This window comes from Aulonocara sp. 'chitande type north' Nkhata Bay, linkage group LG1 (genome assembly GCF_057382095.1).
Source record: "Aulonocara sp. 'chitande type north' Nkhata Bay isolate Kocher_YH1m ecotype deep benthic linkage group LG1, A_spYH_male_GT1.1, whole genome shotgun sequence".
In the NCBI taxonomy this organism is placed as follows: domain Eukaryota; kingdom Metazoa; phylum Chordata; class Actinopteri; order Cichliformes; family Cichlidae; genus Aulonocara; species Aulonocara sp. 'chitande type north' Nkhata Bay.
Window position 1 is genome coordinate 1,626,715 of NC_141344.1, and position 13,373 is coordinate 1,640,087.

Below are 13,373 nucleotides of genomic sequence, written 5' to 3' on the forward strand. Positions count from 1 at the left end.
CTTTCTTGTTCCAGACAGGCCTCCTTACAGCTGAGAAATGCTGCTAACCGGCCTGCTCAGTCCTCGTGTATCTGGGTTAGCTTAGTTTCGTCCCCTCCTGAGAGCCTTTCAACATCTTGACTCATTATGTTTTTATTAATGACACCGTGAATGCAGTTGTTTTACTCATGACTGCAAAAATATTTAAATTATGTCTCATAATTTTCTTGTTGCTCAGTTTTAAAAACCAACAAACAGAGAAGAAGTGCAAAAGTTAATTGGACAAACAGAAACATTACATCACATCATTTCAAAACAGATTGTAATGATTCCAAAATCTCATAAACACTAAATGTATTCACATAAATCACAGAAAACATATCAAATGTTTAAACTGAGTAAATGTACCATTTTAGTAAGAGCTCTTTTTGAATTTGACAGCAACGTGTTTCTAAAAGTTGGGACGGGGCCATGTAATCTACTGCGCAGCATCCCTAATTCTTCTTTTAGCTGGTGGACCTTTAAACAATTATTTTAAAAAAATAATCAAGTATAATAACTTACATTATATTGACGTGATAATTAAATTGTTTTATTGCATGTGTGAGGAATTACTAATGAAAAAATAATCCAATTGATCTTGAAAAAAAACGGAGAAATTTTTTAAAACACAAAATCCTGAAGGCTTCAAGCTCGCCTGGTCAAAAAGATAGAGATGCTCTATTATAAGTGTTACGGTTTGGTTAATAACAAACCTTCTTCGGCCAGATATAGAGTTTGTGTGTATGTGTTCCTGTCTAGCTATCTTTGTGAGGACCGAAAGCTGCATTCTACTATACTTGTGAGAACCAACAGTCACTTGTGAGGACACACTCACCGGTCCTCACAAGTTTGAAGCATTTTTGAGGCTCAAAATGTGGTTTTAGTGTCAGGGTTACAATTAGGTTTTGGTTAGGTTTAGGGTCAGGGTTAGGCATTCATTTTTAATGGTTAGGGTAAGGGGCTAGGGAAACCATTATGTCTCATTAAGATAGCTGAACGGGATTGTGTGTGTGTTTCCTGGTATTTGATAGACTGTATAGGGATGACAGACTCACTCTGTCTGCTGCCCACACACACTCCCCCCCCCCTCCACACACACACACACACACACACACACACACACACACACACACACACACACACACACATAAAGCAGCAGCTGCCAGGTCTGAGAAATTAAAGGCCCCTCAAAAAGCTGCAGTTCCTCTGACATCCAGCAGAGGCTTCTTATATCTAACCTGTTTAAATTGTATTAAGGCTTAAAGCTTGCATTATTGGGGGCGTGGCCTCTCTGACTGACAGGTGGATGGTGACACAGGCGGTTGTAGCTGCTAGCTGTCTGCTAGCTTCCCCTGAACTGGACCTCTGCACTGTGTTTGTGCTGTTGGAGCATTTTAATGACATCACGTGACCAATAATATGGCTGCTGTGAAGTCACTGTACTAACAGACCTTCCAAGGAGGCGGAGCTCCAGCTTTGGCGTTTTGGGATATGATTTCGACAATCCTGAGCACATGTGGCTAGCATAGCTTAGCACTCCTCCCTCTCATTAAAATATAGGATAGGATAGAACTTTGGCCACTCCTGGCTCCAAAAACCAACATGGCATCTGCTCCGGTTAAACCTTCGACTTCCCAGAACCTGTGACTATGTCCATCTTTTATATACAGTCAAGTATAACTGTGAGTGTGTGTGTGTGTGTGTGTGTGTGTGTGTGTGTGTGTGTGTGTGTGTGTGTGTGACTGTGTGTGTGTGTGTGTGTGTGTGTGTGGTTTGGTGCCACTGAGCTGATAAGGCTGTAATAGCACTGATACAGTGAGGCGTATGAGACAAAACACAGTGACTCACACTGACAGATCTCTGTAACACACACACACGCACGCACACACACGCACACACACACACACACACACACACACACACACACACACACACACACACTCACACACGCACACACACGCACGCACACACACACTATGAACAGACAGCATGGCTAAATGTTGACACTCCATTATTTATTACATGACATATGTTCCTTCTGTACTGCTATCAGACGTGTTTTTATGTTGCTGTATCATAACTACATGTGTGTGTGTATGTGTGTGTGTGTATGTGTGTGTGTGTGTGTGTGTGTGTGTGTGTGTGTGTGTGTGTGTGTGTGTGGCTCTTGTACAATGTTCATAAATGGGTGTAATGGGCTCCATATGGTGAAGTTGGAGTAGACTGTGTCTGAGAGAAATATCACCCCTGTCTCCACCTTTCATACACCGCTGAGCGGGTGGACACACACACACACACACACACACACACACACACACACACACACACACACACACAGAGCTTCCTGTGGGGATAAAGATGCTGTTTCTCCAGACGGTGTTTTCATGTTAGTGCAGCGTGTTGTCAAATGGAAATGATTGGAAGGAAACACAAAATTAGCACAGGGTGGGGGCGGGAGGTGTGTGTGTGATGTGTAAGCAGAGCTGGTTGGTGCAGAGCAGAGACAGCAGGGAGCATCACCAGTCCTCACACAGGGTACTGCTGACATGAAACTCCAATATTAGAGGTTTGAAAACGCAGTAAAAAGTGTAACTTTGTTTTTTTCTCAGAGTGATGATGGACTCGGACCCGTGCTTCGAACATTTCCTGCTTCTAACATTAACTCTGCTTCCTGACATATCGACCCCCTCACAGGTGTCGTGATTGAGAGGTAATCAATTCGATTCTCTTATCGAGTCTCATTGGCTCCGCTTTGAGAGTCACCTTATCTCTAAGCACCTTTTCAAAGACATTATATATTATAGAGAGTCAGAATCTTTTTATACCGATGATCAGGACCTGGAAAGGCAACTCAGTGTGAGCAGCCTGTCACCTGTGGCTAATGAATCTGTTTGATTCTAACAGCTTGATTAATGGCTCTCTCCAAAGTGCGCCACGAGGAAGTCGGAGCGTCCCAACTTTTTCACGGTAGATTAAAGTGTGTTTGACTCCTTCAGATCTGTACATTGTGTGGTACTCGGCAGGTAGCAGAACTTCAGGACAACACAGCAAATATAAGTTCAAAGTAATAAATGCAGTGTTTGTAAGTCGCTCGTCATGTGAACTGTTTGCATGAGCAGGTGAGTTTGTGTCCATCCCCACCTGCACACCTTCCCAGCACTTTATTATCGTCACAGGGCTCCAAGTAAATGTTCTAAATCAGATGGACTCACAGTGCCTCAGGTGCACATCTGACAGGGCGGTCGCAGCAGATGGCCCCGCCCCTCCCTGAGCCTGGTTCTGCTGGAGGTTTCTTCCTGTTAAAAGGGAGTTTTTCCTTCCCACTGTCACCAAAGTGCTGCTCATAGGGGTCATATGATTGTTGGGTTTTTCTCTGTATGTATTATTGTAGGGTCGACCTTACAGTAAAAGCACCTTGAGGCGACTGTTGTTGTGATTTGGTGCTGTGTAAATGAATTTAACTCTGTGTTCTCCGGGGCCATATGACCCTTGTTCAAACTCCAATTTACTTGATTTTCAATCACTGTTTTATTCTCTAATTCTTTACTTTTGGTTTTACTCACTGGTTATGTTTAGGAAATGGATGCATTTCATTCTGCCTCACAGCATTAATCGTGCACATTAAAAAACATGAATCTCATCCAGTGCCTTTAAATGTGAGGCCACAGAGTCTCTGACAACTGCCCATATGCAAAGTGCTGGGAGCCAAAGCACGATGGCAAAAGAAACATTATGCACGATCTGCAGACAGCAGCCACTTTAAAAAGCACACACGGGGAAAGATCTGTGCTGCATCGGTGGGAAGGATGGGAATACGCTGCGTCTCTGTTTAATGTTTGAGGAGCATTCAAAGCGGGTCACCTTGAGCTGAGTCTTGAAGCAGATGGGAAGCCAAATCTGGAAGTAATCTCCTGTGAGATGTTACATCTGCATTCTCTCGCTTGGAAAATGACACACAAACACAGAAAAGTGAAAAAATCACACAGTCCTGAGGGTGTCTGTGAGATGTGGCTTCTCATTAATGCTGTTATTTCAGAGTTAGCTTTCTGCATTTAAAACAACGAACAAAAGCCCCCATTCAGCACAGGAATTCCTACAAGCCACAGCTAATTGATTGTAATCTAGATAGGACCCACACAGCAATATTTCAGCTGGACGCTGGTACGCACAGCAGCATATAAAAAGGCTCCAAACATGGGAAAAGCCCTGTGTGGCTCCATGTGGGGCCTCAGCACGAGTCCAGGCCCCACATGGAGCATATCAGCACTATCGGCTTCGCATTGGCATGATTAGCATTAAATGCTGGAGCTGGAAGAGCATATCATCAGTGTTTTTGTGCCTCATCAAGAATCATATATATGAGTTGGCCCGTCAGGGGTGCGCTCCCTTCACGAGAAGCTGCAGATCCATGAGATCAAATCACCAACTAGGATGAAGAACATGAAATTTCAGTGTCCAACAAAAAAAATCACAGCGTCAGGTTTAATAAGAAGACCTGAAGCAATCGGAAAATCTCCAAAGGCCGACTGTCAGTGACGAGTCCTCAGAGCTGAGCTGTCACACCAGAAAAGGTCTCATGGAAACTGGAGCCGATTAATACGAGGAGCACAGAACGCGAGGAAAGCAGGACGTGACAGAAGCCACTGTCACTGTCGGCTTTTAATCTTGCAAATCAAAGTTCATCAACAGCAGATTCTTTCTCTGGATTCTTTAACTGCGTCGTGTGTTTGAGATGCGGTTTGGCTGCAGCCTCTCTCTAGTGTCAGCGAATGAGATTAGAAAATCGGCGTGAACGATTGGTCCTGGTCCTGGGATTGGATCGGGTCCTGTTATCGTCCGTTGGATTATCTTCCTGCTTTCAGTTATTCTGCTTTCTGTGTGCCTGAGTGGCAAATCTCTCACTCTGTGTTTGGGATTTTGTACTTCCTGTTTTATTTTGGTAACACCTTTGTGCTTTGTTTTCAGTTTGAAATCCTCATGTGTGTCTTTAAGCTTCAGTTTGTCCTTCGTTGGAGTGCCTGCCTGGCACCACATGGACGTTGGCTGCTGTTTGTTTTTTTTCCTGAGAGTGTGCGTTCCTGCTCCAGCTGTGCCACTCTGCTTTTAGTTTGTGTGTTAATGAGCACATGAACAGTTTGAAGATGAGCTAGAAAAAAAGTCTGCAAAACTTGGTGCTGCTGGCATCTTCATGGAGCAACATCTGCCCACATCTGCTTCCAGTGTTGAGCTCCTTCAGCTGTTTATGTTCATATACACTTCAGGAAGATGATGATTTTGCAGCTGATGCTTCCTCCCCCAGTCCAAATATGAGGTTCTCACGGCTTTAAAAAATATCTGAGAGCTTTGGGAACAAAACAAAGATAAAACACTGTCATCGTTTTAAAGGAAAGAAACTGCCAGCGAGACTTTTTTTACTGAAGTGAACCAGCTGAGCAGTTTTAACATCATACAGTTCAGCCTTAAGGCTGCGAGAGCTGCTGTCTCGAGTGATCTGTGCGAACTACAAACCAGTGAGCTGTGCAGTTCATTCAACAGCTGAACTGGGACGAAAGACGAAACGTCTGCAGAGAGTAATTATCTGAAAATAAAGAAAAATGTATGGAAGTTGGACCTGTGGCATCAGGGAAGAGCAGGTGAAGAGGTCAAACACTGCAAATGGAGCAAACGAGACACTTTAACAGGACGTGGAAGGATCATCATCATCATCATCTTCTTATCTGTCTGTTCCAGCCGGCAGCCAAAGATAACAACATGAAGGATTTGACTTTCACCTGATCTCAGCTGACCTTGTTCCCATTTTTAGTTTAAGCAGCAAAGATGAAAGTCCCTGGTGTATGAATACGTTTAAAAACACATATAACGAGTCTTTATTCGGTTATTGGATCCTTTCGCTTTGTGGTCACCTGAGCAGAGGTCATCGTTGTTGTTGGAAGCAGAGCGAGGCTGCAGGGCTGCCTTCAGTCCCCAGACTGAAAACAGGGAAATAAAATTCATTCTCTCGGTTTCATTCGCTTTGTCCTCGTTGCCTCGTTTATGACGATATTACCCAGCAAGAGCTTTTGTAAATGGAAATCTGAGAAATATTGATTGTTGAAACACTGTTGGATATAAACCTGATTCACATCCACAGCCATGCCAATTTATTCCACAAATACATAAATTGTGTATGCAATATATGTTCACACAGTCAGTTCTTATTATTCACTGGTGTCCTGCCTCCTTCCTGTGAGTCCTGCCAGTCTACACATTACAAAGGCTGGCTCAATCATCAGGCCATAAAACTCTGTTAGAAAATATCTCTGACGAGCCTGTGTGCACATGAAGAGCCAAAGCTCACATGACAAGCAGAAGCTACGGATTACAAACTGACAGCACAGTCTGCAGCTCAGAGAAGCTCTCAGCTGATGTAGCAGCGCACTGTGAGATCCACAAAATCCCAAACCTGTTTTCCTCTGGCTGTAACCCCTCTCACCAGATTTAGACTCCACATTTTGAAGCTTCAGTTTTGGTACAGACTTCTTGGATGGTCAGTGACCTCACAGCATATTATTGGTCACATGATGTCGTTAAAAATGATCCAACAGCACAAACACGGGGCTGAACTGTAAGTAACACAAACAGTTCAGCGTGCAGACAGCTAGCAGCTACAGCTGCCTGTGTCACCATCCACCTGTGAGTCAAAGAGGCCACGCCCCTAATAATTGATAAACTTAATCCAGGTGAGTTACAGAAACATCCTCGTCCCGTACAGGTAAACATGTTTATTTCTGCTATAAAGTTTTAACATGGGAGTCTACAGGGACTGACTCACTGCTGCCTCTGCTGGACGTCAGAGGAACTGCAGGTTCGAGCGCTTCAGTGTTGGCTTAATTTTTCAGCTCAGAAGTCGACACTAAGCTGAAGAAGCGTTTCGCTAACCACCAAAAAACCCAAACAAAACAACAAAAACCATGTTTGCGCTGCTGAATAGTTCCTATTAAATACTCGACAGTATTCTTTCCTTTACTGCTAATACTACTACTACTGCTAATAAAAATACATTTTCTTAAAATATCAAATCTTTGTGGCAGTTGGTGTCGTGCTGCTATCTTTAGGAGTTAATACTCCAGGAAAAAGCTGACAGTGAGGAAGGAGTTTTTCAGAAAATAAAGACTTTGGGAAGAGTTTGGACTCGCAGACCTGGGATTAAGCTGTGCAGCTACTTGTTAAGCTTTTTGAAGAAGCTGTACAGTAACATGGAGGTAATTCTGAGGGTATTAGCCCTCTGTTTTTATTGGTCCTACCTATCTCAAAGCAGCTCCAGTTGACACGCGAGGCAGCAGATAATAACTGCATTTTCATTTTGAGGAGCACTCTTCTTTTCAAATGGACAGTTTTTGCAGTGTAAGCAGCCGTGGCTGATAAAAACAGTGAAGCCTTCCACACATTATCCTGTCCCTGACACAGCAGGGGCAGAAAACCGATTCAGCTCCCTCTGATGCTCTCATCTCTCCCTCCCAACGTTGAATGAAACTCCAGAATCACCTCAAAACTTTCCAAAGATGAGATCTGAGGTACTACACTGGGTTACCTTCATTATGATCTCACAGTTCTCTGCTGTGTAGTAAAACTGTGATTTTAGGCCTGAATCTGGATCCAGCTTCAGCTTCCTGAAGCCTTCTGCAAAGGTCCACTTTAAGGTCATCATGGGTGACATCACAGACAGCATTTTAAGTAGATCCAGTGAGACTGGATTTGCTGGCTTGTCCCTCCCTGTCCTTGTTCAGACATCATCCAGTGAGACACCTGCAAGGATGGGCTGGACTTTAGACCCGTTATTGTCTTTGACATCAGGGGCTGTCTGACCAACGACATACAGGTAACACGAAGGACGCGCTCAGCCCTCAGTCAAGCTTCTGACACACCTGTGAAATGAGAACACATGAACCTCAGGGAAACACGTCGATCAACCCAGGACTCCTGGCAGAGTTGTGGGAACGCTCTTTTGGAAGCGGGCCCACAAAACAGACAACGACTGGCCCAAAGTCACATGACCAAACACACCTTTACAGGTGTCTCATTGGACTGTATTTTACTTCACATCTGTTTTTATTTAAACTGTTTTTGGAAAGCTTTTATGATGATGTCACAACCAAAAGCAAACCGTCCAGTGAAAGATGTGCCGAGTGCCCCACGCTGAAGCTCGAACACGCAGTCTTTAATGCTTTAATACTGTCTTCATCTGGGGATTTAATATAAAGGCAATATTAAATATAGTCGCTTCTCATTTCGTTTCCCTTCTCTCCGACACGCTGGCTGTATTTACTGTGTTTGCTGGGCCGTGAGATTGAATGTGAATAAATGCAGAGCGGAGACAGATAAACACATCGGCACACCGAGCAGTCACTCAGCTGAGCGGCAGCGTGGAGACGCAACCGTCTCCGTTTCCTACGAAAACCTTTCGTTTCCTCTCCAGATTCAGCTGCTCCAGGAGTTTATTAAGGAGGAAGTCTCCCTGACTCAGTGACACGCTGAACAAATGACACAAAACAAACCATTATTTTGTTATCAGGACACACAATCCACAAGTGTATCATCCATTAGACTGGAGAGCACCCCCGCGGTGCCATGGTTTAATGACCACGTTAGTTTCATTTATGGAGGTCGAAGCCACGTAACAAACTTTAAGATTAATACATTTTAAACAGGGGGCTCCTCCCCCCGCACGGTCTTTATGAAGCGAAACATGAGCCACAGAGAACAATCAGTTTGTGTATCAGGATGTAAACATGTTTATTCCGCTGGAAGGTTTTAACATGGCTCGCTGCTGCCTCTGCTGGATGGCAGAGGAACCGCAGCTTTTGGGACTTGCATGCTCCGTTGCTCATTTCTGAATCTAACGAATGATTTTCTGAGGAAACTGTTGTGTGACGTTCAGAGATGGGCAGTAACGCGTTACTGTAATCTGATTACTTTTTTCAAGTAACGAGTAAAGTAAGGGATTACTATTGCAAAAACGGTAATTAGATTACCGTTACTTTCCCGTAGGAACGCTGCGTTACTGCGTTACTAAAACCGTGATTTTTTGCGAGAATGTCTCACGACAGTGACGTAAGCGAGTGCGCCGTTAGTGACAACAGCTGTGTGCAGGTCAGCAATGGATCATATAGAGAGAGTATGAGCGTGCAGCGTTTAAAGTGTGGAAGTACTGACCTTACTTTGAGTTTGATTCCATAAAAAGTGACAAAAACATTAGTGTCCGCTGTGCGTGGGAAGAAAACTTCTTTTTACAGCGAAAAAACCCCTAAACTTCCAAACAAGCACCGAGTAGCTACGACGTAATGGGAAACTCACAGAGAAACTCGCGGATTCTTCCACTGACCGCGGCACACCTGCACCAGGGTAAACCTCCGCCTACCTCACTCCTGCTTTACAGGTGAAAATAGAGCAACAGGACCGCTGAGTCTTTGACTTTATTTATTTTCTGCTGTGTTTTACTTGCATCTATTTGAAAGACTGAGTGTAAACACAAAAAATATTTTATCTTATGAGCTGGAATGTGCAGAAAATAGGTTTAAATGTTAAACTAATTTCTTCCAGTCAGAGAATGTTGCAGATAATTAAATTTTTGCTTGATGCATAAAGTTAAAAGATTAAAACTAATAAAACAAGTTTTAAAAAGAGACTTTTCCATTTGATTACATTTTGTATGATGGATTATGCAGAAAAAGTAGAATTGGGCTGAAAGATCTATCACTTTATCACCTATTCAGGGTGTAAATCGTGTTTTTAAAAAGTAACTAAGTAACTAAGTAATTAATTACTTTTGAAAATAAGTAATCAGTAAAGTAACGGGATTACCTTTTTGGGGAAGTAATCAGTAATTAGTTGCTGATTACTTTTTTCAAGTAACTTGACCAACACTGGTGACGTTACATCTCCTTTAAAATAAGTAGAACATGTGGAGACACTGGCTGCTATGTTTGAACGAGGGGACGATAAAGCTCTTAAAACAAACGGATGCAGACAGAGCAACCTCAAAACAAGAGTGGACGGGTTTAATACCGATTCCCTGAATAACGGAGGCCTGATTTATCCTAACAGGAGACATTAGACGCGATGAAGAATCTACCTGAGCTGCAGGTGAAAGAGAAGGACTCCTTTCAGTCAGTCACCTGGGCGATGTTTAGGAGAGGAGGGAGGAGACTTATGTGTATCGTGTTAGGATTTCCACGGGTTAAAGACACCATGCACTCCTATGTCTGAGCAGAAATGTCAGCGGCGTTATATAACGGGCTCGGTTAGAGCTGTGATCGGCGCACTTTGCGCTCTGAGGGTATTTAAGTCAAAACCGTAATCCCCGTCACAGTGACGGGCACACTGGAGTAATTTACATCCATGAAACTGGCTCCAGTTTTAGAGCCAAATGCAAAATGCAGGCATTGGCAAAATAAACAGAAAGTGAAGCTTTTCAATCACTGATCAATGAAAACAAGCTTAATAAACAGGGGGCGGGGCAAACTGTGTGTAGAGGCTGTAAATGAGCTGGTAACACTTTATAATACATAACAGTAATTATATTCACCCACACATATGTAGAGGTAGGCAGACCAGAGTAATGGGCAACAAATCAGGTTTGTACAGGAAACAAGGGAACACTTCTTCTTCTTCTTCTTCTTCTTTTTAATTTTAAAGGGTCACCAGCGAAAATAAAAACACTGATGAAGCCAAAGGAACCTGAGATTTATTGAACCTTTATAATAAAACGTCTGGTTGTCTCTCACTGTTCACTGATGTTTTCCTCCTCTCTGCCTTGTTTCACTGTAAAGATAAAGGTTTCCTCCTTTATCTCTGAAACGGTTTAACTGAGGATGAAAGTTTAATAGGCCATTTACAGAAACTGGGTCATTGCAGCAGCAAATAATGGGACACAAGAAGAAACAAGATCACACAGACGTCCTGTCTTTCGTTGCACAGAGTAAAATCCGAGGTGGGAACGTCAGATATTTGTGTCCGTGTCGCTCAGACATTAATGGAAACTGCAGACGGTGCTGCTGCGAACGCAGGATGTTCGTTTGATGCAGTGTGATGTGACGGATGGCTCTGAAAGCGTCATATGGTGGCAGCACTGACATTTTCATTATCTGATCTCTCCCTTAGAGCAATACCTACACATCCCACGAAACAGTCTCACTGACACGGAGATGAAATCTGTCCCGTGCTCGTGTGCTGAGAGGCCCTGCAGCTGGGAGGAGATCTGCTTCGCTTAGCATAAAAGGTGGAGGCAGCAGGTAAAAGTAAGTCTGAGTGCACAAAATAAAGCTAATCACATCCTAACATCAGCTCTCTGCTCAACACAGACGACTCGCATTTAAAAGATGAGAGTCTCACGACAGAGATCAAAGTTACAGAAGATTCAACGCATGACAAAAATAAGATAATCCAGATTAATGCCAACAGGAACATTACACATGTGAGTGAATAAAGTGCCGAGCTGCCGGAGAAGAAGACTGTGAGACGGGCTTTTGTGGACTGTTCTCTGAATGCGTTCATCAGACCATCTTTAACACCAAGAGATAAAATAATCAAGTGGCTGTTCTCCCAGCTGCTTCATGCTTATACTGGTCAGAAGAAGGCGTCAGTGGGGTGAGGAGCTACAAACGTGTCCTCTGGTGTGTGAACAGTCATCAGCCGGGCTTCATTTACCTGCATAAATCTAGATCTGATCAAGGTTATCACACTTCTGCAGGATCAAGTACTTACACAAATAAATAGGTCCTGCAAATTCACAAGGCAACATTTCTTATCTTGATAATTAAATTACATTGAGATAAATACAAGTGTGTGATTTCATGCAGCCGGTATTAACAGATTTGGAGGGGAACTGGAGCAAACACCATTCTGCCACACAAATATCTACTTGATACTAATTTTGAACCATGAAGTTGTGACAGTGGGTTTAAACGTATTAAAAAGAGAGAAGGAGACACAGACGTGAGAAAGTGAGAGCTGAAGCGAAGACGTGAGCGAAGACGTGAGCGCGAGCAAGTCGGTGCGAGTGAGTGGAGGCTGCTCCGCAGCCAAGAACCCGCTTAATACATAAAACCTGCAGGTTAGCTAACGTCCAGCAGGGGCAGCAGTGAGTCAGTCCCCACAGACTCCCATGTTAAAACTTTCCAGCAGAAATAAACGTGTTTACAGCCTGAGACTCAAACTGTCTGTCGAGTGGTAATTCCCCCCTTTGTAATTACTTCCTTTAGGTTTCTCTCTGGCCCCGCCCCTCCCTGAGCCTGGCTCTGCCAGAGGTTTCTTCCTGTTAAAAGGATCTACCTTACAATATAAAGCGCCTTGAGGCGACTGTTGTTGTGATTTGGCGCTGTAAAAATAATATCAACACTATCTCCATCCTTAATAATAATAATAATAATAATAATAATAATAATAATAATAATAATAATAATAATAATAATAAACTTTATTTATAAAGCACACTAAAAAACCAGGGGTATACCAAGGTGCTTGACAAAATAAGATTAAAAAAAAAAGGAGATGGGAGGGAAAAGAGAAAGGACCCGACGCGTATCAATTATAAAACAATGACAATCATAATACAAAAAAGTAGTTAACAAAGCATAACGGATAAAAATGTATCAACACACACCAAATATTAGCTAGGTGGAAAAGCAAGATTAAATAAATACGTCTTCTCCTTCCTCCTTCAATCCTTCATCACCCTAACCTGCTGCACATCCTTTCCAGCACCACCCTGTCAAGTCCTTCTCTCCTTCCTTGTAGCCCAGCCTCACCTCACTAAAAGCCTTTCCTTTACATAACAGTATGTTTGAATTATTAGAGGTATGGCCTCTTTGACTGACAGGTGGATGGTGACAACAGGGTGCTGCTAGCTGTCCTTCTATCTCTCGTCACATTTCTGAGGGTGTTAAAAGTGAAAACTGTCCAAGCAAAGAAACTGTTTTCAGACCAACGACAGTAAAGTTTTCCTTAAATCCCACCAAAGTCTTCGAGCAGCCTGAACCACAGACTCGATGGATTTATGACTCTGCGCTGTCTTGTTGTTGTGAACAATTCACATCAGCTCCTGACATCCCCGAGTCTTTTTTACCATTTCTTTCTTGGCGTCAGGGTGATAAAGCCTCTTTGTTGTATGAATCATCAGTTTCTTTAGTTTCTATATTAAAAAAACCTTTTCACACACTGATGTCAAAACTTTGTGTTACTGAGGACGGTGAGAGCGAAGGAGGCTGAGATTTCTTCGGGAGAGTGCTGTAATTGCAGCACTTTAGAGCTGCGCTGAGATGCAGCAATAAAGAGCATTGTGGTTAATTCATGCTACACACACACACACACACACA